The sequence below is a fragment of the Leptonotus elevatus genome, chromosome 15, assembly GCF_054856555.1.
Source record: "Leptonotus elevatus isolate MCC_2025b chromosome 15, RoL_Lele_1.0, whole genome shotgun sequence".
Classification (NCBI taxonomy): Eukaryota; Metazoa; Chordata; class Actinopteri; order Syngnathiformes; family Syngnathidae; genus Leptonotus; species Leptonotus elevatus.
The window spans coordinates 17489162-17513212 of NC_141253.1; the positions used below are offsets into that span (position 1 = coordinate 17489162).

General features: G+C 36.7%; 1 protein-coding gene and 1 long non-coding RNA gene across 3 annotated transcripts in view; both read right to left on the reverse strand.

Moving 5' to 3' along the window:
• dcc (DCC netrin 1 receptor) overlaps positions 1–24051 on the reverse strand; it is a 350617-nt gene that overhangs the window by 173387 nt on the left and 153179 nt on the right. The window lies entirely within an intron of this gene.
• Positions 3400–7608, reverse strand: LOC147162287 (uncharacterized). The gene is made up of 4 exons (XR_015097303.1): positions 5242–7608; positions 4988–5150; positions 4537–4597; positions 3400–3467 (listed from the first exon to the last, which is right to left on the reverse strand). It is a non-coding gene; the product is annotated as an uncharacterized LOC147162287 (long non-coding RNA).

The window sequence follows — 24051 nt, forward strand, 5'->3', positions numbered from 1 at the left end:
TACAGTATATGCATGAGCCATTCGTGCGACAAAATATTTTTTTATATATTGTGCTACGTCTTGCTTCTGAAAAATGTATTTCAACATCAACATTCAAAAACAAATCTAGTCACCTGGTCAACTTGGTCTGTGACAGCTACATCTTTAGCTATGTCTTCAGGTTGTGCTTCATTTGAAACCTGGTACACATGAAGAGAAAAATACATATAAAATTAAATTCTTAGTAACACGACTGTACCTGTGCATTTACACAGTTACAGTACATAAAGAACAATGAATAGGTTAAAGTATTGTGAATGCAAATACATTTTATTTGCCATTTCAAAAATAAATAATCCGTCAGCACTAACGGTTAGTGTAAATTGGTGATGTCTATTTTTCACAATGAAACAATTAATAGAAAATACACAGTCCTCAGAGTGTCCATACCTGACCAGAGTATGAATTATGAGGACTGTATGTGTAACTCCAAGCCCTGAAAACTTATTTTACATTCGCAGTGTGTAAATACACTGTCCTCAGAGTGTCAGTTATTCACAACTACGACATTGTGAGGACTATGCACCTGCGAGGGCTGCACAGTATTGACAAAACATGCGACATGGGTGTTTTATACAGTGATGGAGATTATTTCGACATGGACCTAAAAAAAAAGATCTATCTATATCTATATATTTTTATAATCCAATGAAAAAAAAATACACGTTAATGCGGAAAAATAAGCATGCTCATTGTGATCTAATCTTATCCAATTAAGTTATTTTTTGTTAGTAATGCCCCTCGATACGGTTCTCGTATGGTGATGTGCAATTAAGGTAGTCTCTGATTGGTCAAAATCAGACTAAAGTATACAATCCAATATTCATTTGTTGCATGTCTTTGCAATTCACCTATTGCATGAGCCATTCGTGCAACAAGATCTTTTTTTTTTTTTATAAATTGTGCAACGTCTTGTTTCTGAAAAATGTATTTCAACATCAACATTCAAAAAGAAATCTTGTCACCTGGTCAACTTGGTCTGTGACAGCTATGTCTTTAGCTATGTCTTCAGGTTGTGCTTCAGTTGAAACCTGGTACACATGAAGAGAAAAATACATATAAAATTAAATTCTTAGTAACACGACTGTACCTGTGCATTTACACAGTTACAGTACATAAAGAACAATGAATAGGTTAAAGTATTGTGAATGCAAACACATTTTATTTGCCATTTCAAAAATAAATAATCCGTCAGCACTAGTGGTTTGTGTAAATTGGTGACGTCTATTTTTCACAATGAAACAATCAATAGAAAATACACAGTCCTCAGAGTGTCCATACCAGAGTATGAATTATGAGGACTGCATGTGTAACTCCAAACCCCTGAAAACTTATTTTACATTCGCAGTGTGTAAATACACTGTCCTCAGAGTGTCAGTTATTCACAACTACGACATTGTGAGGACTATGCACCTGTGATGGCTGCACAGTATTGACAAAACATGCGACATGGGTGTTTTATACAGTGATGGAGATTAAACATTTAACACGGACCTAAAAAAAAGATCTATACATATACTGTATATATACACATACATATATACATACATACATACTCTATATATACAGTATATATATATATATATATATATATATATATATATATATATATATCTATATATATATATATATATATATATATCTATATATATCTATATATATATATATATATATATATATATACACATACATACATACACACACACATGCATACAGATATAGATGTATAGATATATATACTGTATATAGAGAGAGAGAGACATAGAGAGACAGATATATAGATATAGATAGATAGATATAGAGATAAAGATAGAGATAGAGATCTTTATAATCCAAAGAAAGAAATGCACGTTAATGCGGAAAAATAAGCATGCTCATTGTGATCTAGTCTTATCCAAATGTTATATTTTGTTAGTAATGCTCCTCAATACAATTCTCTTGTATGGCGATGCGCAATTAAGGTAGTCTCTGATTGGTCAAAATCAGACTAAAGTATACAATCCAATATTCATTTGTTGCATGTCTTTGCAATACACATATTGCATGAGCCATCCGTGCGACAAGATATTTTTTTTTATAAATTGTGCAACATCTTGCTTCTGAAAAATGGATTTCAACATCAACATTCAAAAATAAATCTCGTCACCTGGTCAACTTGGTCTGTGACAGCTACGTCTTCAGCTATGTCTTCAGGTTGTGCTTCAGTTGAAACCTGGTACACATGAAGAGAAAAATACATATAAAATTCAATTCTTAGTAACACGACCACCTGTGCATTTACACAGTTACAGTACATAAAGAACAATGAATAGGTTAAAGTATTGTGAATGCAAACACATTTTATTTGCTATTTGAAAAATAAATAATCCGTCAGCACTAGTGGTTTGTGTAAATTGGTGACGTCTATTTTTCACAATGAAACAATTAATAGAAAACACACAGTCCTCAGAGTGTCCATACCAGAGTATGAATTATGAGGACTGTATGTGTAACTCCAAACCCCTGAAAACTTATTTTACATTCGCAGTGTGTAAATACACTGTCCTCAGAGTGTCAGTTATTCACAACTACGACATTGTGAGGACTATGTATCTGCAAGGGTTACACAGTATTGACAAAACATGCGACATGGGTGTTTTATACAGTGATGGAGATTAAACATTTAACACGGACCTAAAAAAAAGATCTATACATATACTGTATACATACACACTCTATATATACAGTATATATCTATATATATATATATATATGTATGTATATATACATACATATCTATATATATATATATATGTATGTATATATATACATATATATATATATATATATATATATATGTATGTATATATATACATATATATATATATATATATATATATATACACACACACACATGCATACAGATATAGATGTATAGATATATATATACTGTATATAGAGAGAGAGAGACATAGAGAGACAGATATATAGATATAGATAGATAGATATAGAGATAAAGATAGAGAAATAGAGAAATCTTTATAATCCAAAGAAAGAAATACACGTTAATGCGGAAAAATAAGCATGCTTATTGTGATCTAGTCTTATACAAATAAGTTATTTTTTGTTAGTAATGCCCCTCAATACGGTTCTCTTGTATGGCGATGCGCAATTAAGGTAGTCTCTGATTGGTCAAAGTCAGACTAAAGTATACAATCCAATATTCATTTGTTGCATGTCTTTGCAATACACATATACTGTATACATACATACAGTATATGCATGAGCCATTCGTGCGACAAAATATTTTTTTATATATTGTGCTACGTCTTGCTTCTGAAAAATGTATTTCAACATCAACATTCAAAAACAAATCTAGTCACCTGGTCAACTTGGTCTGTGACAGCTACATCTTTAGCTATGTCTTCAGGTTGTGCTTCATTTGAAACCTGGTACACATGAAGAGAAAAATACATATAAAATTAAATTCTTAGTAACACGACTGTACCTGTGCATTTACACAGTTACAGTACATAAAGAACAATGAATAGGTTAAAGTATTGTGAATGCAAATACATTTTATTTGCTATTTGAAAAATAAATAATCCGTCAGCACTAGTGGTTTGTGTAAATTGGTGACGTCTATTTTTCACAATGAAACAATTAATAGAAAATACACAGTCCTCAGAGTGTCCATACCAGAGTATGAATTATGAGGACTGTATGTGTAACTCCAAACCCCTGAAAACTTATTTTACATTCGCAGTGTGTAAATACACTGTCCTCAGAGTGTCAGTTATTCACAACTACGACATTGTGAAGACTATGCACCTGTGAGGTCTGCACAGTATTGACAAAACATGCGACATGGGTGTTTTATACAGTGATGGAGATTATTTTGACATTGAACATGGACCTAATATATATATCTATATAATCTAATTAAAGAAATACACGTACGTGCAGAAAAATAATCATGCTCATTGTGATCTAGTCTTATCCAAATAAGTTATTTTTTGTTAGTAATGCTCCTCGATACAATTCTCTTGTATGGCGATGCGCAATTAATGTTGTCTCTGATTGGTCAAATTCAGACTCAAGTAGGGCCTGGCAATAAATCAAATTAATTGAATAAATTAAATTTAAATTGAATCGTTGAAAATTTGCTAAATCGTGAAATGTATTTTGTCTTCTGGATTATTAAAAGCTGTTGTTATGTTCTGTTACATCCAGATGTTATTGTGAGTTGTAATTTTGCACAAGTGGTGGCAGAATGCTGGATGGTTGGTTTAAAATACTTTTTATTTTATTTTTTGGCCATATTGCTTAGCCTCAGACTAAAGTATACAATTAATCCAATATTCATTTGTTGCACGTCTTTGCAATACACATATTGCATGAGTCATTCGTGCGGCAAGATATTTTCCACATATTGTGCAGCCCTAGTATCTCCACCCTCCACTAATGTCTTGCTTCGGAAAACTGATTTCAACAACATTCAAAAAGAAATCTAGTCACCTGGTCAACTTTGGCGCAGTCTGATAGCTGTGTCTTCATCAGGTTGTGCTTCAGTGGAAACCTGGGGCAGATGAATAGAAAAATACCAATACAATTAAATTCTTACTAAGACTAGACTGCTATAATATAATTTCATGTAATCATGAATGTGCAACCAGTAATTCTAGTATGTCACATGTATGACACAATATCCAAATGTCATAAGAAATCACGATATGATAATTAACATGATATTGTGAGGTTAGCGATACTCACGATAACTGTAAAAGTAAAATAAAAAAACAAGTCACAATATTGTAAAAAATGAAATAAAAAAATAAAAAAATTATATTGAGAAAATAATGTACTTTTGCTTTTGAGTTTTAATTAATCTTTTATGTTTTGTCAAACCTTGCACGATATCCCCCCAAAAAAACAAAATTAAGTGTGACAACACACCATATAAACATACCATAGTGTTTTTCCATTGTAGCGAAATTCAAACATGAAAACCTTCCGGGCATCATGATACACTCTCAGCCTGTTTTCACGTTCCTGTTTGCTTAGAACTTCTCCTCGATATTCAGTAGGAAAGTCTCTCTTCTGAAAGGAGCAGGAACTGAACACTCCTCGACCTTACAAAGAAAAAAGGATACAACAGAAATATTTCATTATAACAATAATGAAAACTAGACCCATACTAAAGAATATTTTACCAATACTCACCTTTGAATTAATTAATATATTTTATGGTGAAGCCATTCTTGTCTTTACCTAAGGATGAAAAGTATGCTACCTCTTCTTTGGGTTTAACTTTTGCCCTCTGTGGCCTCATGACTGACATGTCTCACTGAAGATAATGATCTAAAGCTATAGAAAAAAATGAGTTTCAATCAGTTTGATAGGTAACTTGGTGCAGATGTCTTGAAGTTGACTTTCATTGTGCAGTAAATGTGCCAACGAAAATAAAATACAGTGGATAGCACAGCTCTGCTAAATATTTGCATAAATTAAATGTAATGAACACTAACAGACTTTACTGAAATATTTCTATTGAAAGAACAAATTTAAGTAAACACAAATGCAGCAATTTACCAATACTTCATTTATACTGTACTGGTAATACTAAGCCATTGTATATTTTCACATCAAAAACCAGCCTGTTATTGCTTTCCTCTTAAAAATTGCAATTAGCATTCATCTTACTCAACAGACGGTTAGCTCTGCTATGCTAACCGTCGCTAACAGAAGCGTAGCAATTCTAAATAATTAGCTGCATCCATCATAATCAACAGATGGTTAGGTATGCTAACGTAAGCTTAGCTGCACTTACACTGGACTTGCATTATAAATCATTTTCGCGAAAGAGGGAGCAATGTACACAAGCGACCAACAACAACAGGAAAAATTCGAGCTTCAAACCTACCTCATTAGCACAGCTACACGCCATCACATCTCGTGAAGTAAATAGAGCCGGGGGCGGTTCTCTATCGGGGCTGCTAGATGACGTCACTTCCGTACTCAGGGCAATATAATAAATCCCGTTCAAATCAACAAATTGGTTCAGTCGTTGGATTATGAACTGTTGATAAGAGTGGCTATTGTTCTATGATTTACAGTGTCAATAAAAAAAAATAGATCACATTTAAAATGAACCCCAAAGGCTCATATATTAAATGAATTACCACAGACGAAAACAAAGGATATTATTGCTAGAATTATAGATCATTTTGTAATCATAAAATGTGATTTCAGTTTCAGTTTTTTAAAAATGTTTTTTTTTTCATTAACGAAAATGTTTTTTTGCCTTAGTAAATAAAATAACCTTGCTGCTGTCATACAGTTGCTGTCCGAGGATGTTTTAGTACTATACTTTAGTAATGGATGCATGTGTTTTTTGGCAAAATTGTGAGCGAGCCCAATTCCTTGGCTGAGAAGCAACCCTGCAAATGAATGGTCACATGATGCTTTCCTTTTGGCATGAAGCAGGACTGATGGTAGCGCTCACCTTTTCTTCTCCAGACAAGCATTTTTCCGGATGCCCCAAACATTTGGAAAGGGGGTTAATCAGAGAAAATAACTTCAACTCTTTTTTTCTTATTTTGGTCTGTATTTATGGAATCCCCTTTTCACTGGTCACACCAGGCCATCCTCCAAAAGTCTTACTCCCTCACCATGGGTGTAGATGCACTCATACCTGCTTACTGCCATTCCTGAGCAAGCTCTACACTGGTGGTGATGTCCTTATCCCGCAGCTGAATCAACTTTGGGAGATAGTCCTGGCATTTGCTGGATTTTCTTGGGTGCCCTGAAGCCTTCTTCACTTAAAGTTTGTAAGGTCACTAAAGGAAATTACTTTAATTTTCATGGCAAATAGGGACTTTGCAATTCATCTAATCACTATAACATTCTGGAGTACATGCAAATTGCCATCATAAAAAAACAATAATAATAAGTCAGCACTGGAGATTTTTAGAAAATCAATGTCATTCTCAAAACATTTGGCCACTGGTGTACAGAAAGATGTTACATTGTAAAGGCAGGGTGGGATGTTAAATGATGAATCAATATACGGCACTGACAGTTTCTCTGTCTCTGCCTCCAGCTGTTCAAAGTGATGTGATAAACAGCTGTTAACCATTGTATATTTTCAAATAAACAACCACTGCAAGAATTAAATGCTGAAATATATAATTAAATGTCATAGTGTATTTCATTATTTAATTGATCTACTTAGGAATTGGTGGCTGCAAAAAAAAAAAAGGCTCTGCGTCTACAGACAAACATTCACAATACACAGCATTTTGAGAAAAAACTGAATTATGGGGACATGTGCGTAATTGTGGGGACAGGTGACGGTCAGCCAATCAAATGCTGTGAAATATACACTGGTGTGAATAATTCATGAAGTGGTGCATTACGAGGACCTTCCTACAGGGGGCGTCATCAAATACACAAAAATACACAAATTCATGTAATTATGGTTTACAAGGACATTGGCTAAAACTTTGGATTTAAGCCTTCTACAGCCCTAGAAGCACTTCTGCATTGAATGAATTATGAGGACATGGGCTGTGTCCTCATAATTCAAAATGTCCTCGCAGTGTTGCGTGTATTCAGGTGACATGTCCTCATAATACACAAAGGCAAACACACACACACACACACACACACACACACGCACACACAAACCAAATGAAGCATCTAAAGATAAAACTGACATTAAACAACTCAGGGACTGCAAATCTCTTCTGCATCATTAACTGATTGAAATCCAATTTGCTACTGGGATCAAAGTACTTGAAAATGTTGCTTAATTTCATCTGTACGTGACACCTCAAAGCACAAAGACGAAGAGACCAAGAAATTAAAAGAAGAGAAAGTAAGTGAAAGGTTATATGGGAGAGAAGGTGTTTGAGGTAATAGGACATAGGTAAAAGGGACACACAATTGAATTTCTAAATATAACTTGATAATGGGACACAACAAGAATGGACAGGCTAGACGCCTCTGACGAGTGAGGAGTGTTAACACAGCTCCTCACGGTACTGTGAGAGGGGACTGCAGGGTGTGAAGGGTGGATTTGTTCCTGCTCGGCGAATCCGCCAGACAGCCGAGAAGGCTCAGAGTAGGAAGTAAAGTGTCTCGGCCAGGAATGAATGAGTAAGCAAAATAATAGACAGACACAAACAGAAGAAGAGCATGAAAAGAGTCTGAATTATTGTTAACATAACACTGCAGTATGTCTGAATACAGAACAGATGCACGTATGCACACACTTGCACACACCACCTCCGCACACAGACAACTACACAAACACACACACTATACAAATAACCTCCTATTTTTCCATCAATATGTTGACTTTCTACAAGCTACTCTGCATTTATATTGTTTCTGCTGTCTGTGTGATCTTTAAGGGAGTTTCCACTGAGAGGTCTAGACCGCCAAAAAGTGTTACATTGTTTTTATTTTTTGTTATTTAAGAAAAGCAATCAATCTATGCCGCAAATTGATGATCGACCATGTGGTCGTGTCATCGAATTTGCATTGGACACGCAGGTGAAAAGAGGGGTGAAGCTGTAAACTGATCACTACTTGTCACTACCTGGTGATGTGTTGGCGCCGAAGCTGGCGTATTGTAATAGTCTCCTGGGAATGTCTAACAGAGGCCACTGTCAGAAGAAAGTTCAACTCCCACCTCTGGCAGAACTTTTAATGATTAGGAATTGTCCCCCCCCAACTCAAATTAAACATAAAATAAACAATATGTTTCCTTAATAAATAAGTAAATGTAATTTAAAAAAACATATATATATATATATATATATATATATACACACACAGTATATATATATATATATATATATGTATATGTGTATATATAGCTGGACAGTTCAGGGTGTACCCCGCCTACTGCCCAAAGCCAGCTAGGATAGGCTCCAGCGCCCCCCGCGACCCTTGTGAGGACTAAGCCGTTGGGAAAATGGAGGGATATATATATATATATATATACTGCGTGTGTGTGTGTGTGTATATATATATATATATTTACTTATGATCTTGAAAATAAATGATTTAATGTTTGCACGTACCCCCTGTAATGTGCTCACATTCCTCTGGTCGGCATCCACTGTTTTAAATTGCTCCTTAAAATCTCTGGTTGCAAAAATAAGTTGAAAATATTGTTTTTAAAACTGTGTAAAGAGCATTCCCATGTAGAATTGTAGACCAAATGTATGTACAATCTAAATGTTTGTCATTTATTAATACCCATAAATCACTTTCTCATCTGGTGTTTGGTTGGCTTTGTTAACCTCTATTTATGCAGAAGAGGCGGCTGTGCTTGTTCACTCTCCAACTTCACCCTGCTTCAAAATTCATACTTCTCTTTTTCTCCCTGCACTCAATTTCAGGGCTCATTTCAGCCAGCTGCCGTTAAAACCCCCCACACTATACACAAACACACACACACACCCCCCCACACACACACACATGCACGCATACAAGGTACTGAGATTGTACTCAGTCACCCACAGTGCTGGAGTTTTTCGAGAATAAATCTGTTAGTGGAATTTAACCAGAACTTAGTTGTGTGTGTGTGTACGTGTGCGTGCGTGCGTGTAGATGAAAGTTAAATGGCTGTAAACTAAAAAGTTTCTACAGCCTGGAGGTTGTTGATCTGCATGTTTTTTCTTATTTCCTTTCAGCATTCCCTTCTTTCTTAAATCTGCTCAATGTAGAAATTTGCCCAAAAATATCTTTATAATAGCCTTTTTATTTGAGCATTTATGTCTTGTCTAGTATTCACATGCCGTCACTGAACCATGCCTATCGACCCGGCGACCCACAACGTGTGGCTAACAAACATTAGCGGGACAGTGAGTCAACGCAAAAGCCGCGGAAGCATATGTTTCTATGAAGTTACTTTCATTTATTCATTTTTTTTCACTAACCGCTTCACAATGGTATACACGCACCATTCATGGGTGTAGCAATAGGTCAAATGTGAACGAACAAAGGAACGGAGTGTTCGGAAAAGAAACACATGCATTGCAAGGATAAATCGAAACGATCTCCAACCGACAAAGTCTAGCAAAACGTGTGATCAGACCATTTTGTTTAAGGTAGCATTGTAAAACTGTTGACATACATTTTGTGATGCATAATGTGATTGTGATATATTTTTTCCGTTCTGGCTAAAAATAGATCACGTGGTCAAAAGTTTTGATTTTGAGATTTCTCCAAATACCCTCCTCGAGGTGTTTATTTTCCTTTCCCAGCAGCAAATAAGTTGAAATTGTAGTCAAGTGTATGAAAATAAGTGATGAGTCAACAATGTTGTTGTAGTAAACATGCTATTGCTTGTTGCTAGGGCGTTTTACTAACTTGGCCTCAAAATAACTCAACATTCTTCGCCTCTAATTCTCAAATGATTTATATAAAATGCACATAGCAACCAATAAAAACTAAAAGTACACCATAATTTGACCTTACAACAGCACGTAGTCGTGCAGAAGACACAAGATTGCCCGTGTTTTGGGCTGGAGCCATCCTATCTCAGAGCATACATAAGTCCGGACATCGGCAAATAATGTAATCCAATCGATTCCATTAATCAAACAAAGTTTCAACGTGTACCGCTCCAAGGACTGTTGACCTCCGCATACGTCTTCTTTACACAACGTTAGAGGAAGCTGAGTATGACATTATCAATAACAAAATAAAATTGGTTTAAACACAACAGGAGCACACCTGAGTCTCTATAAACTAGACACACAAATGGCGCTGACTCGCTAGATTATATCATCATCTCATTACCCCAGTGAATATTCAATAGTTTTCAGACTGGATTTAGGTTCGAATTTCCCGCCCTCTGTCTGCGGACGGCATGGCTGCATTTTGTACGTGAAGAAGGGAGTGTTGCAGTTTCATTTTTCGGCCAAACGTAGCAATAGCAATTCAAAATTACAACAGAAGCAGTATAGAAAATGAACGGATGTTTTTATTCATTTCCCCTGGAATAGCTCTGTTATTTTGAGGGTAGCAAAAGCTTCTTTTTTGTTGTTGGTTTTTTTTAGGTCTGTGCCAGTTATTTCCAATAAAAGCGCTGGGCTTCACTGAAAAATTCAATGTAATAATTTGCAGTGTTTTCCTGGCAAGCAACGTATCATTGTGCATCACGACCCCTGATGCTATGACTCTGAAAACAGGCTGCATCTCGAACCAGGCTACCAGCATCACCCTGTAATGATCCAAGCTCTTAGTGCAGCTATTACCTTTATGTATCGGAACAGTGAGCTCATTTTCTTTATTTCTTGTTTTTTGCTGTAGGATAACAAATTTGGACTTTACATAAAAAGATGAATACGCAACAAGTGATTTAACAGTTCAGCATTAATTTGCAGGCATTTACGTCTGAATTTGAACATCTGATATAACATCCTTTGAATCCTTCCAGTTTTCATTTGGGCAAAAAGTATTGGGACATGAGACTGAGCTGTGTTTTGTAGCCCAGGTGTGTCCTATAACATTTATTATTCAAATAATGAAAATGCTGAATGTCTGAACTCTGCAATCCGTGAATAATTTTTTTCTTTCCAATTGCAGTAAACAATGGACAATAAAAAAGGAATTAATTGTTTTATTATGTCTTTAAATCTAACACATAAAAATTAAACTATGCTTGATTTTTTATCTTTCAAACTTTGCCTCAGCTCACACCACCAGGCTAGTTTGATTTTACTATTTTATTTGTGGTGTTACATTTGCATTAATAAGGCTACATTAATTTGTTCGCTAGCTAGTTTGTTTACAGTCAATTTGAGTCACAACAATGATTAAACAAATGATCAATAATCCATATTAGATAAAGGACAAACATATTTAAGTTATTATTGTAATCAGCTACACGCATTAGTGTCATGATTTGTGGGGTTTTTTTCTGGGATGAATTTAGTTTTGTTTCATGTTGTGTCTTGTGGCTTGCCTCATGTCTGTCTTATTATGGTTTTGTGTCCACCTGTTTTGGATCCCCCCATTCTTTGTTTCTACCTATCAGCTCCCTCAGCCACTTGTCCTGTCCAGGTGTTTCCTTTTAATTGTGTCCAAATTCGCAAGGCTGGGTCCTCCGAAGGCCGAATTTGTTGGCTGCATGACGTCACTCCCGGCACGACTGACCAGCACACACGGACTTACATATGAATGGATTGTCAATGCTGCTTATCGGTTGTGCATTCACTGACACTCCATTCATGTGTAAGTCTGAGCGGGTTGTTGAGTCGTGCCAGAAGTGATGTCATGTAGCTGACAAATTCAGCCTTCGAAGGACCCAGCCTTGTGAATTTGGACACAGGGATTGTTTCGTTAGTTTGCATGTATTTATGCTGCATTCTGGGAAAATGGGAAGAGTGTAGACTTCAAACCAGTAAGTGTGTATGGGAAAACCCCTTGTATGGAGGACCAAAACTGCCAACATTGAAAATACATAAATGACTAAATAAATAAATAATTGAATAAAAGTGCAAATAAAAACGGATATTAAAAATATAATTCAAAAATAAAAAAAAATAAAAAATATATATAAATGGAAATAAAAACTATATATATATATATATATATATATATATATATATATATATATATATATATATATATATATATATATATATATATGTATATGCCTAAATTAATAAACAAAAATAAAATAAAAAAATAAAACGAGAAAAAAAAATGTCTAAATAAATACAAAAATAAATATATAAATCAAATTAAATATCAATCAAATATAAACGCTCTGCTCTCACATTTATTTATTTCATGCTGCAGACGCTCTGTCAGGTTGAAATGTTATTCAAATGAGGGAGCAGTCCTAAGCGTGTCTTGGGTTGGGCTCCGCTGTTGCAAACTGCCTAGAGTGAGCGGGTCGGCGAACAAGGAAGTCTCGCGGGCTTGCAGTGAGAGCTCCAGCAATGGACGCCTATCTTGTCCACTGTCACCACAACTTGCGACATCAGTTGTTGGACAACAAGTCGTGAGGACAGTGGACAAGATAGGCGTCCATTGCTGGATCTCTCACTGCAAGCCGGCGAGACTTCTTTGTTCGCCGACCCGCTCACTCGACCAATGAAAGGCACTATGGAAACACATACAGTGAATGGGGACAACACAATTTACTTGAGTATAAAACTAGATAGTGTTCTTCATTCAACATAACTTCACGTAAACACAACATTTGTGACAGTTTGTCACTATCTCTCTGCATGAAATTCTGAATGTATGGAATGCTTATGAAATAAGGTAAATACATAAATGAAGCAAAATTAGGGGGCGAAGGCAAGTTATTCTGGAGATCCAAATGTGTTTTGTGGACCAAAACAAAAAGCAATTTATCTTTATCCGCCATTTTAGTTATTTACTTTCGCCTCAAATGCTTTCAGGCCGGAACTAGGAAAAGCCAACTGGGATAAATCCGACTTCCGACCGTCCTCGAATGCAGCATTTGTTTCCTGCTTCTGTTCAGTCTTTGTTGGATCGTTTGCATCTGTTGGTTGTTGTGTTTCCAACTCCGTCTAAGTTTAGTCTGAGTGTTTAATTTTTAAATCTGTTTTTTTCAGTGCCTTGTTTTCCTTTTACAATTTAGTAAGTTTTGTAAACACATCCACACCTGCCTTCCCTGACTGTTTCCCTACATTTAGATCCTCAACCATGCAAGCTCTAAAACAATTACAATACAAAATATACTGTATTCTTTTGCTGCAGTCAGAACCCGTTTGTGAACATTTTGCTTTTGCCATACGGACCGATTTTCTGTTTACATAGTAATCATAGGGCAACCATGCATAGCGTATACTTTTTGGCTACATTTTAAAATGCACTGACCACTTCAAAGTAAAAAAATTTAAGGCCACAGTATCACCTTCAATTTAGTTACACCATCATTTAAAAACATGTCAGGAGTAACAAGTCCTCCAACAATAACGACCATATTGGTCGTTTTATCATGCACCAAAATACGACCAAGTCTTACGTATTGTAGTTTAGCGATCTCTATCAGCCATGATGTGTCAGCAATGTTAAATAGCAACAAAAAGTCATGGGAATCAAACCCGGGTCATGTGGTCAGAAGGCAAACGTTTATCTTACTGAGCTTACGGGCCAGTAATGATCTTAGTGTTTTTTATACTGTTCACGTATGTCAATTCCCCATTAGACTAAAGGTTGGGGTTAGGATGATGTTTCAGTGAGGTTGTACAGTACACGTTACGTCTTTACAAGCGACACTAATGGTTGAGATAAGGAAAAGGCACAGTGAGGTTGGAGATCGCTAGAAAGCATGTAGTCAACACTAACAAAACATATAGTCAACACTAAAACAATCACTAACCAAATAGCTCAGTCAGATAAACATTAGTCTTCGAATCTTGCTTTTGAATTTCTGCACTATTTAACATGGCCGATAGAGGTCGCTAAATGAAAATATGCAACACTTCGTCTTAATTTGTGTGTGGTTATATTTATTGGAGGACTGTCTTGTCAGGAATGCTGGTAAGCTAAAAAAAAAAGTTTAATAAAGGTTGAATGTAACATCATGTTAATTGCTTTTATTTTTAGTTTGCACATACCTTCAATAATTCAGGCTGTAATCTAATCACGGTTATATAAGAGAAGTTGCTTACTGGTGCGATATGATCCAATTAGTCGACTCATTGTGACTACTATCGGTGACTGGTAGAGTAGCAAAATAATCGCGTGGCAGCTCTGAGGATTGTTATTGCATAACCTACAAGGGCTGGGTTAGTGCTCATGACCAGCTCAGTGGCCTAGTGGTAGAGTGTCCGCCCTGAGGCTGGGAGGTTGTGGGTTCAGTCCCCGGCTGGGTCATACTATAATGACTATAATAATGGGACCTATTTACCACCCTGATTGACACTCAGCATTAAGGGTTGGAATTGGGGGAGTTAGATCACCAAATGATTCCTGAGCGCGGTTTCTGCTGCTGCTCACTGCTCCCACAGGGGACGAGTCAAATGCCGAGAAAGAATTCCGCCCCACTTTGGTGGGTGTGACAATCTTACTGTACTTTAACTTTAACTTTTAACATTAAGCAGTGTTATTCACGTGACAGACTTAAAACTGCAGGGATTGCAGAAAATGAAACCTGAATTTTGAAGCCTGTGTGTACTTGTGTGCACATGGATGTGTGGTTGCCGCCATCTCCCGTGTCAATATTTTGTCGAGGCGCTTTTTCCTGCAGAAACAAGGGATTGTCTCTACCAGCTTTGCACATCTAGACATGGGCATTTTTGCCCATTCTTTTTTGCAAAATAGCTCAAGATCAGCAAGATTGGATGGAGAGCATCTGTGAATAGCAATTTTCAAATCTTGCCATTGATGCTCAACAGGATTTAAATCTGAACTTTGACTGGGACTGACTGACATTAATATTCTTAGAGATTAACCATTCCATTACAGCTCTGACTTTATTGCTGGAAAATAAAACTCTTTACCAATCTCAAGTCTTTTGCAGCCGCTGAAAGTTTTTCTTGCAGGATTGCCCTGCATTTCCATTTGTCTTCCTATCAACTCAGATCAACTTCCCTATCATGAAGGCAATTGATAGCATTTGATTGCATTTCAGAGTACAGGGGACTGAATACGAAGGCTCGCCAAACTTTTCAGATTTATATTTGCTGAACATTTTCAACCTTTGTTTCATTACGCGTCAATTATGTGCTATACACTAGTTCATGATCGGAAGGTCACAAAATGTGAAAAATTTTAAGGGTTATCAATATTTTCAAGGCACTGCATACACACAGTTCCACAAGCATCATTGCACAATAGTTGAAAGAAAAATGAAGTACCGACTTTGTTGAAGTGATTTGCCCAACGTCTATCAGTCCACGTAATGATTCGTGTGACATGAAAGAGTTGAATACAATGTGATCGGACAAACAATGGTAAAATCAATTGTTATGTACAGTATTTCACCTTGAGTTACACTGTTTGTTCATCTACAACACATAATCTTGCATGTCGTTATATTGTGGTTTCATATACTGTATAATCCACTGCTTTTTATTTAAAATGGTAAGGCATGAATGCGTTTCCTTGTATGTCTGCTCCACTTTTGTGAATTACATTTTGTTACAAAGAAGCGACAAACACGCAGAAATGCGAATGCGCAGAAAACCAGGCAAGAAACAAAAAATTTGTTTTTATTCTCTTACCAGTCTAAATAAAAGTTTTTTCACAGTTTTGCACATAATTGTCTATTTGTTTAACGAAGGACAGATTAATTTAATAGTGGTGAAACACAAGTCTGTTGTTGTGTGTGTTGCTTCAGAAAATTAGCTTGATAACTCTTCTCCAGTTAAGTGTACATTTACATCTAGTAATGACCAGCGGAGACACATTATTCCTATAACATTTTCCACATTTGCCATATTGCAGCAAATAATGTATGAATCATATAAAAAAAAATGTGTCTTTGCAGTAGGTACTTATTTATGAAGGCACACTATTTGGTGCTGATCCAAATTAAGAGTGTTTAGTTTTGGCAGAGGTTTGCACTCTACTTACTGAGTGCCAATCTAGCAAAATTATTTCTCCTTGTCTATAAGCTGCATCCATAAACATTGCATTTCTAATTTATATGCATGCATTAAGCCCTTTAAATCCATTCAACTGGTACTGACTGAATTATGTTAAAGATGTGTGATGTTGCCATGACAACCTACAACACAATGTAAGGTTATTATGCGCAGTGGAATTCTGGCAGAGCTGTACTGTATGAGTTACTTTAATATGGTACTTTAATGTTCACATAAATCAAAGTGATTCACAATGTCTGCTCAGTGAGCATTCACCCGTTTATGCCCATAGTCACACACTGCTGGTGTTAGCTCATCATGAGCAATTAGGAGCTCACTGCCCTAGTCAAATAGCCATGACATCCTGCTAAGTGCTGTGATTCAACGTGTTTGAGAATGAATACCGTAAGAAACCATATGAAACGTTCCTGTATAATAACAAATAAATGTGCTTGTCCATCTGTTTGGCAGTCAGCAAGCTACTTCCTGGTTTATGCAGGTTCAACTACACACTGAAACGGCAAGAAGTGCACAGAAATTCCTCATCTATGGCATTATCTGGATCAGATATGGAAATGTATCTTCCTTGACCTGCAGACCATGACTTCAAGTTGAGTGACATGAAACACAATTTATTTATTTATATATTATTATTATTTTATTTGTTTATTTATTTTTGGTAGCTTTTGTGCAATTCTCAAACTCAAGTCACCAACCCATAGCAACAGCCAGAAATATGAGACATATTTTTAAGAACAAAATTCTTAATTACAACAGGCAAAACCTCTTAGGGGAACGAAAAATAGAGATTAAAAAAATTAAAAGAAGAAATAAAGCAAACAAAAACAAGGAAACAGCCTATACACATATTAATAAACATTAAAACAAGATAGCTGAATACATACAGCAGGAGCAGCCTATCCAGCAGACATTTTGCATCAGCCAGTAAAGAACAAGTGACTTATTTAAATTTGTTTCTTTCTTCTTATTCTTCACTTGTATAGATAGCACTTTCTTATATTTTAAGTACAAAAAAAGCACTAAAGCAGCTGTGAGCGGTCAAGACCAGCAAGGATTTCTTTCCAATCACATTTCAGCCTCTATGTTCTGCTATGTCAATGTAATCTGCGCAGGGCTTTCAAAATCAGTACAGCGGCCAATGAAACTTACACTTTATTAGCAATTAAACTGTTATTTAAGCTAATAACATTTTATATCTGTCCTCCCATGGCCAGCAAGCTGGCTCTCAATGACGTTAGCATTTTTTGCCCTTTGATTTGTTAGTCAGGGCAAAACTTGTTAAGGAAAAGTTTAACCAGTAAGATATAACTGTCGTCATCTTCTCACCGCTCATCTCATTTTTGGAAATTGTATGCATCAAAAGTACTATTGGTGTCAGTACTTGGTATCGTATCGTGACAACACAAGAAATGAATACTCGTATTGGCTGAAAAAATGTGGTATTGAATAGTTTTTTTTTCATAAGATAAATACTGATTCTGAACTGCACTAAATGATGGGCAGTATGTGGCACAGATGCATGCTGTCATGTCGCGTTTTTGAATTGTATTGATGGTTTTGTGATGTGATGGTTGTTGTCGTGTTATTGGGCATAAAGATTCAAGCGACACATTGTAGAGCAACTGGTTCACATTCATTTTGTGTCTTTCAAAAACCAAAAAGCTATGGTTTTTCACACATTCAAACTTTCTGTTAGGCCTTTTAAAATAAACAAGTCTGTCTGGCTTTTGGTGTCTCTTTATTTATCAGTTAGCACAATGGTGATTGATGGTGACAAACCCAAGTTTTTCATTAACAAAAGAATAGGGCAAATAAAAATAATCAATTTGCAATACATTTGTACAGCGCATTTTTTTTTGTCTACACAGTTCTTTTTTCTGTGAACACGTTTCTAAGAGTAAGGCTCAGAGTGAACGACAGTAGTCAGTCAATAACTTTGTCATGCATACACAAACACTCCACATGCCGTCTTCCTCCCCATGATGAATGATGGAAGAGAATGAAGGAAAGGTGTTTCATCACAAAGGAGATCAATGTTTTAAGCGACAACACACGCACATAGCATGGTGACACATTTAGGTGGAGGTGGCGATGTACAAACCTCCAACCTCTACCTGATTGACTTGGGAGGACAAACGTTCACACACATATACACATACACCCCCACACACACCATATGGATGACCTTCTATTTTTTTTTTTTTTTTACAATCGATAAAAGCAAGCATCGTAGAAACATCAGTCCAATGAAAGAAGGGAAGATGAATATTTCCCTTCATCCAAGCTTTCCTATTTGAAGTCTTCTGCAGTACATGAATGATTGGAGTAAACTGGTATAGCAAAGAGGCCTCGTGTAATGAAAAATGAAGATAGTGATGTATGTAGAACGCAGAAGGCAAGGGTGGTTAGTTGATTAGAGGAGGACGATTCGATGGAGGACTTATTAGTGGTGTCCAAACTATGGCCTTCAGTCCATTTATTAGCAGGCTAGAAAAAATATTTGAGATAATTTCAAATTTCACATCCAAAGGAATGACTTGCAACTAAAATAATAATAATAATAATAATAATACTTATCATTATTATTATTATTATTAATTATTATTATCTTGAATAGTCATATGGAGAGTTACTCAAGGCAGGGGTGGCTCTAGTCTAGAGGGATGCAGACCACCCCATACACATATTTTTTTGATTAATAGGATTAACTGTGCTTAATAAAGTTGAAGAATGACAAAGATACCCTTGTATCCTTCAATTTGTCTGTATGCAACCTTCTGATGAAAAGGTTTGGACATCCCTGACACGAAAGCATCATATATAGCCAGAAGAAGAAACAAAAATGTTTTTAATCTCCTGAGACCCAGCATCCTTGTCCCGGAAAATCATATTTGATGATTTTCTATCTCAGAGTCAGACACACCCTTGATGAAAATGGTCTTTTTTCTTCTTCTTTGCATTAAATACAAAAGCAGATGCAACCCCAACTGCCCCAAAAAAGCAAGAAGAAATTTAAATTGCAGCGCAAAAAGGGCTAAGAGTTATGTCACTGTCTAAAACAAATAAACTGGATGAAACAAAATTTCCTTCAGCCAAAACATAACAAAACTGAGATAATTGTTTTTTTGCAATAAAAAAAGAGGATTGCTCTTAGTCAACACTTGGTTCTCCATTTTCTCTTCACAGTGCACATGCACTAAAAACGGTGCATCTTGATTTTTGTGCAGTAATCAAGTGAACGCAACCACATATTCTTTAAGTATTACTAGTAAAATAACTTCTATTTCTGTCCTTTGTAAGTTTTTGTTCTGTTTTGTTAACACTTTGATATGATGTTTGTTTAATTCAAGTACATTGAGTTATATTGTGTATGGAATGTGTCATGTGCCATGTATAGAAATAAAGTTGCCTTGCCTTACCTTGTCTTATATAGGCTATCGCTTGTGTCAGGCCGAAACCTTGCACCTCAAAAATGATCACTTCTCCAAAATGATCACTTCTCAGGAGACCCCAAAACCAGCATGATTGTTAAACCATGACAGTTAAAGGCAGCAGACATTTACAACGGACACATGGGGCAGATTACAATGCAGCAAGTTCATCATTATTAACTTTTTCTTCTTCTTTTTTTTAACTGTGATCTTATTGGGGCGAAGATTGTTTAATTATGTGTCGTCTGGCCTTCAGAATCTCAAACATCTGAAGACATTTACTGTTTAATTTTCAAGGACATGCTTTAATACAGACGCTACAGTGCTCCTGAAAATGCTATAGCAAGTGCACAGTCAGCAGCAGAGAACCAACTGTAGAGGTGTGATCGCTCGCTTTCACACTTCAAAATACATTTTCTGTGTGTATTCTATTTTGTTCTACTTGAATTATACATGCATTCTGTGCTATTCTGATGTACCGTATCTGTGAAGGTGATAGGAAGGTAGAACTCAGTCTGACTCTCAAGCCGTATCAAACAGGTGTTATAGAGTGGAATTTCATTAAATCTGTCATCTCCAGGTGCTTTGAAGCCGTTTGTGGTTGTCGCTGGGTGACCGCTTCTGCGGATTGAAATGACACTCAGCAGGCAGTGAGCGTCTTCAGCTTATTGATATTTTGGAGTTAAGTGTGATATTCATACTAGACAGCTGCATATTTTAAATGTATTATTGTTTTAGTCTTTGCAAATTGTTGTACTACATTCACTTGGGTCCAGAACTATTTGGATAGTGACAATGTTTTTTCTTAAAGATTATTATAACATGACTTTAATTAATGTTACGTTTCAATAAAGGAGGAGGGGTGTTCACACACGGCTCAAGGCAGTCTCTAATTGCCCATGTCATTTGCGGCCGACTACATCATCTGCAAGGGGACATCGTGCAATTTACCTGACAATGTCATGCACGGACCCCAGTGAGTCTAGTTTCTGTTTCTGCGAGTTCAAGCCCAGCGTACGCTCCGACTGCCCTGATTTTGATGCAAATGAGGGATGCCACTATGATTGGCCGGGAAGAAGCTATCCCACAAGATACTAAATGCCCAGTTACGCCTAATTCTAGCTGTGCAAGGGAAACTCTACCCATGCACACAGTTAGAATGTGCTTTGTGCTCAACTTGTGCTGGAGAACGAATATAGGGACCGTAGGGTTTTCTTTAGTTGCAGAGGCAGTATTATGCCAGTGTCATTGCACCAGTTATTTTTTTCGGAATCAAACATCTGTAAACCACTTATTTTTAAAGGCAATGTAGGATGAGTTTAAAAAGAAATTAATATGCCCTGTTTTTCTGTTTTCTTGACCAAGAAACTACCAGAAGTGGGCATTCCATCAGTACTGTCACTGACGGACGGCAGTTTTGATGACGAATGATGAGAAACTAAAAAAGAAAAAAAAGTCACGGACGAAACACTGATGGAAGTTGATTTGCGTCCGTCAATGTAATTGTCACAAACAGAGTCAAGTACCGAAAGACCTCTCAGTATGTCTCTAGGTGCGTTTCCATTACCCTCAGTTTTGCACAAAAGGCTAGTTGCGCAAAAGCAAGCTGGTAATGGAAACACTGGGTTTTTGAAAAAAAAAACTCCAATATCGCAAAAAATGTTTTACGCTCTCATGAGGTGATTTTTGAGACGTGTCGAAATAGAAGTATTTAGCAAAAGTTCAATGGAAACACTTTTTGCACATTTCCTGTAGTCATGTGACACCGCCCGGTTATGGAGAAAAGGAAGTAGGGAGTACGGGGCCACTCGCTTTCGTGTCGGACCTGCCTCACGAGAAAGTCACAAGTCTTTTTAAGCACAAATCAATTAAGTCGTCTGTGGAATAGCCTCCCGGAGAACCTCAGGGCTGCAGAGAATGTTCATGTTTTTACGAAGACACACCTTATTAATGTAGCTATGTACTTAAGATTTATTTTATGTACTTATTTTATTTATCTTACCTTTCATTTTTATGTTAAACTAAATCTTGTGTATCCTGTTTTTAGATGCTTGGGTCTTTTATTATTTATGTTTTGAACATTTAGCATTTTATGTTATTATTCCTCTATTCCCCCTTTTATAGTTTTAGCTTGGTCTTATGTTCTTAAAAATTATTTTAGCCTGGTAATTTTACTTTTCCAGTGTTTCCTCAGAGGAAGCCCTCTGTGGCAGAAGCTAGGGTTGGGTCTGCAGCCGCAGCTTTTGGCCCTCTCCTGGCGCAGAGGGCTCCCCGAGATAGTGTTTTTGTTGCTAGGTTGCCTTGTGCTGAGCCTTAGATCATCTGTTTTGTTTTATTTGAATGTTTGTTTATGCATTTTATTTTAAATGGGTCGGTATTGTGGGGGGCAGTAAGATGGGGATGTGTTTTTAAAATATGTAAAGCACTTTGACTTGCAAAAGAAAAGTGCTATACAAATAAAGATTGATTGGTTGGTTGATTGATTGGTTGATTGATTGATTGATTGGTTGATTGATTGATTGATTGATTGATTGATTGATTGATTGATTGATTGATTGATTGATTGATTGATTGATTGATTGATTGATTGATTGATTTAATTGCATGACAGGACATTAACTTGTATCTTTATACATAGTATGATGGTTCTGCCTTATCATCTAGCAACTAATTTTCCTTCTACAAACACACGCGCACACAGAGTCAGTCAGGGAAGCAAGAAGTCTTTATTCTTCCACTTTCAGGCAAACACTTAATATGTATCGCTACCATACCAACACTAAAATGAAGACTATAAGGTCTATTGTTACCATGGTAACAGACAGAGGACTCACACGCCCTATATATCCCATCCCCCTGCAGACTACACTCACACATACACACTCCTGTTGAAAATTGCAGTGTGTATGTGAGTAGACTGTGTCCATATATTTAGGGTGACAAAGTAAAAAAAATTCTCTGTGTTTGAGAGATAAAGTGTGTGGGGGGGGGGGGGTGCGCGTGCGTGTGTGTGTGTGTGTGTGATGGTTTGCTCAGGTCAGCTGCTAACAGTGGAATACCAATCTGTCATGGATGACACACTTTCTCATCTTGCTCTCCATTGCACTCAAACTCATCCTGCCCTTCGCTTGACCCTCCTGTTTCTCTCTCATTCATTTCTCTTCTTCACACTTTCCTTTCTCTTTCTGTGCATGGCCTTACCTCTATCTTCCCAAAATTCACAGGCTTGAGTTTGCTCGGTTTCTGTCAAGTCTTTTAGATTTTGTATGTACTCTGTTGATCCATTCATGCTGATTCTCAAAACTAACCAGTGTCACGAACCACAAAATGATCTACAGTACACACATTTCATCCCTTCTGCAGACACTTCAATCATTAAGCTGCACAATCAATTTTCATTGTATCACTATACAACAAGCAACTTTTGAGGTTAAAAACAATTGGTTATATCTGGACGGCATAGCTGCCCTCAAGCGTAAAACCTGGCACATCATGATTTGAATGCAAGTGAAAGCCTTGTTGCGTCTCTGTGGGAAATTGGTAGACAGTTTTGAGCCAAGGTGGGCTTACCACTGTACAAGGGTGTGTCTTTTGTCATCTGCCCGACACGTGATCATTTGATGACTGAAACGCGGTCTAAACTTAGGCCTGCTTAGACCAAGTCTAACTTTTGGCGCACGGTAGACAGACCACTAGTCAAATATAATTTTGGGGAATTTGCTTGAGGTGCAGACAGACAGATACACGAGCTATGCAGACACATGGTGTAAATCATGCATAAATATTTGATTAGCATGCATTAAGCCCTGTGAATTATTATATTCATCCATGTTCTGAACCGTTTATCTTCACTGGGGTCTTGGGCGTCTTAGAACCTATCCCAACTGTCTTTAGGCGGTAGGCAGGGTATATCCTGAACTGGTTTCCAGCCAACCAGCCAAGAACAACCATTCACACTCACAGTCACACCTATGGACAATGCTAATTTA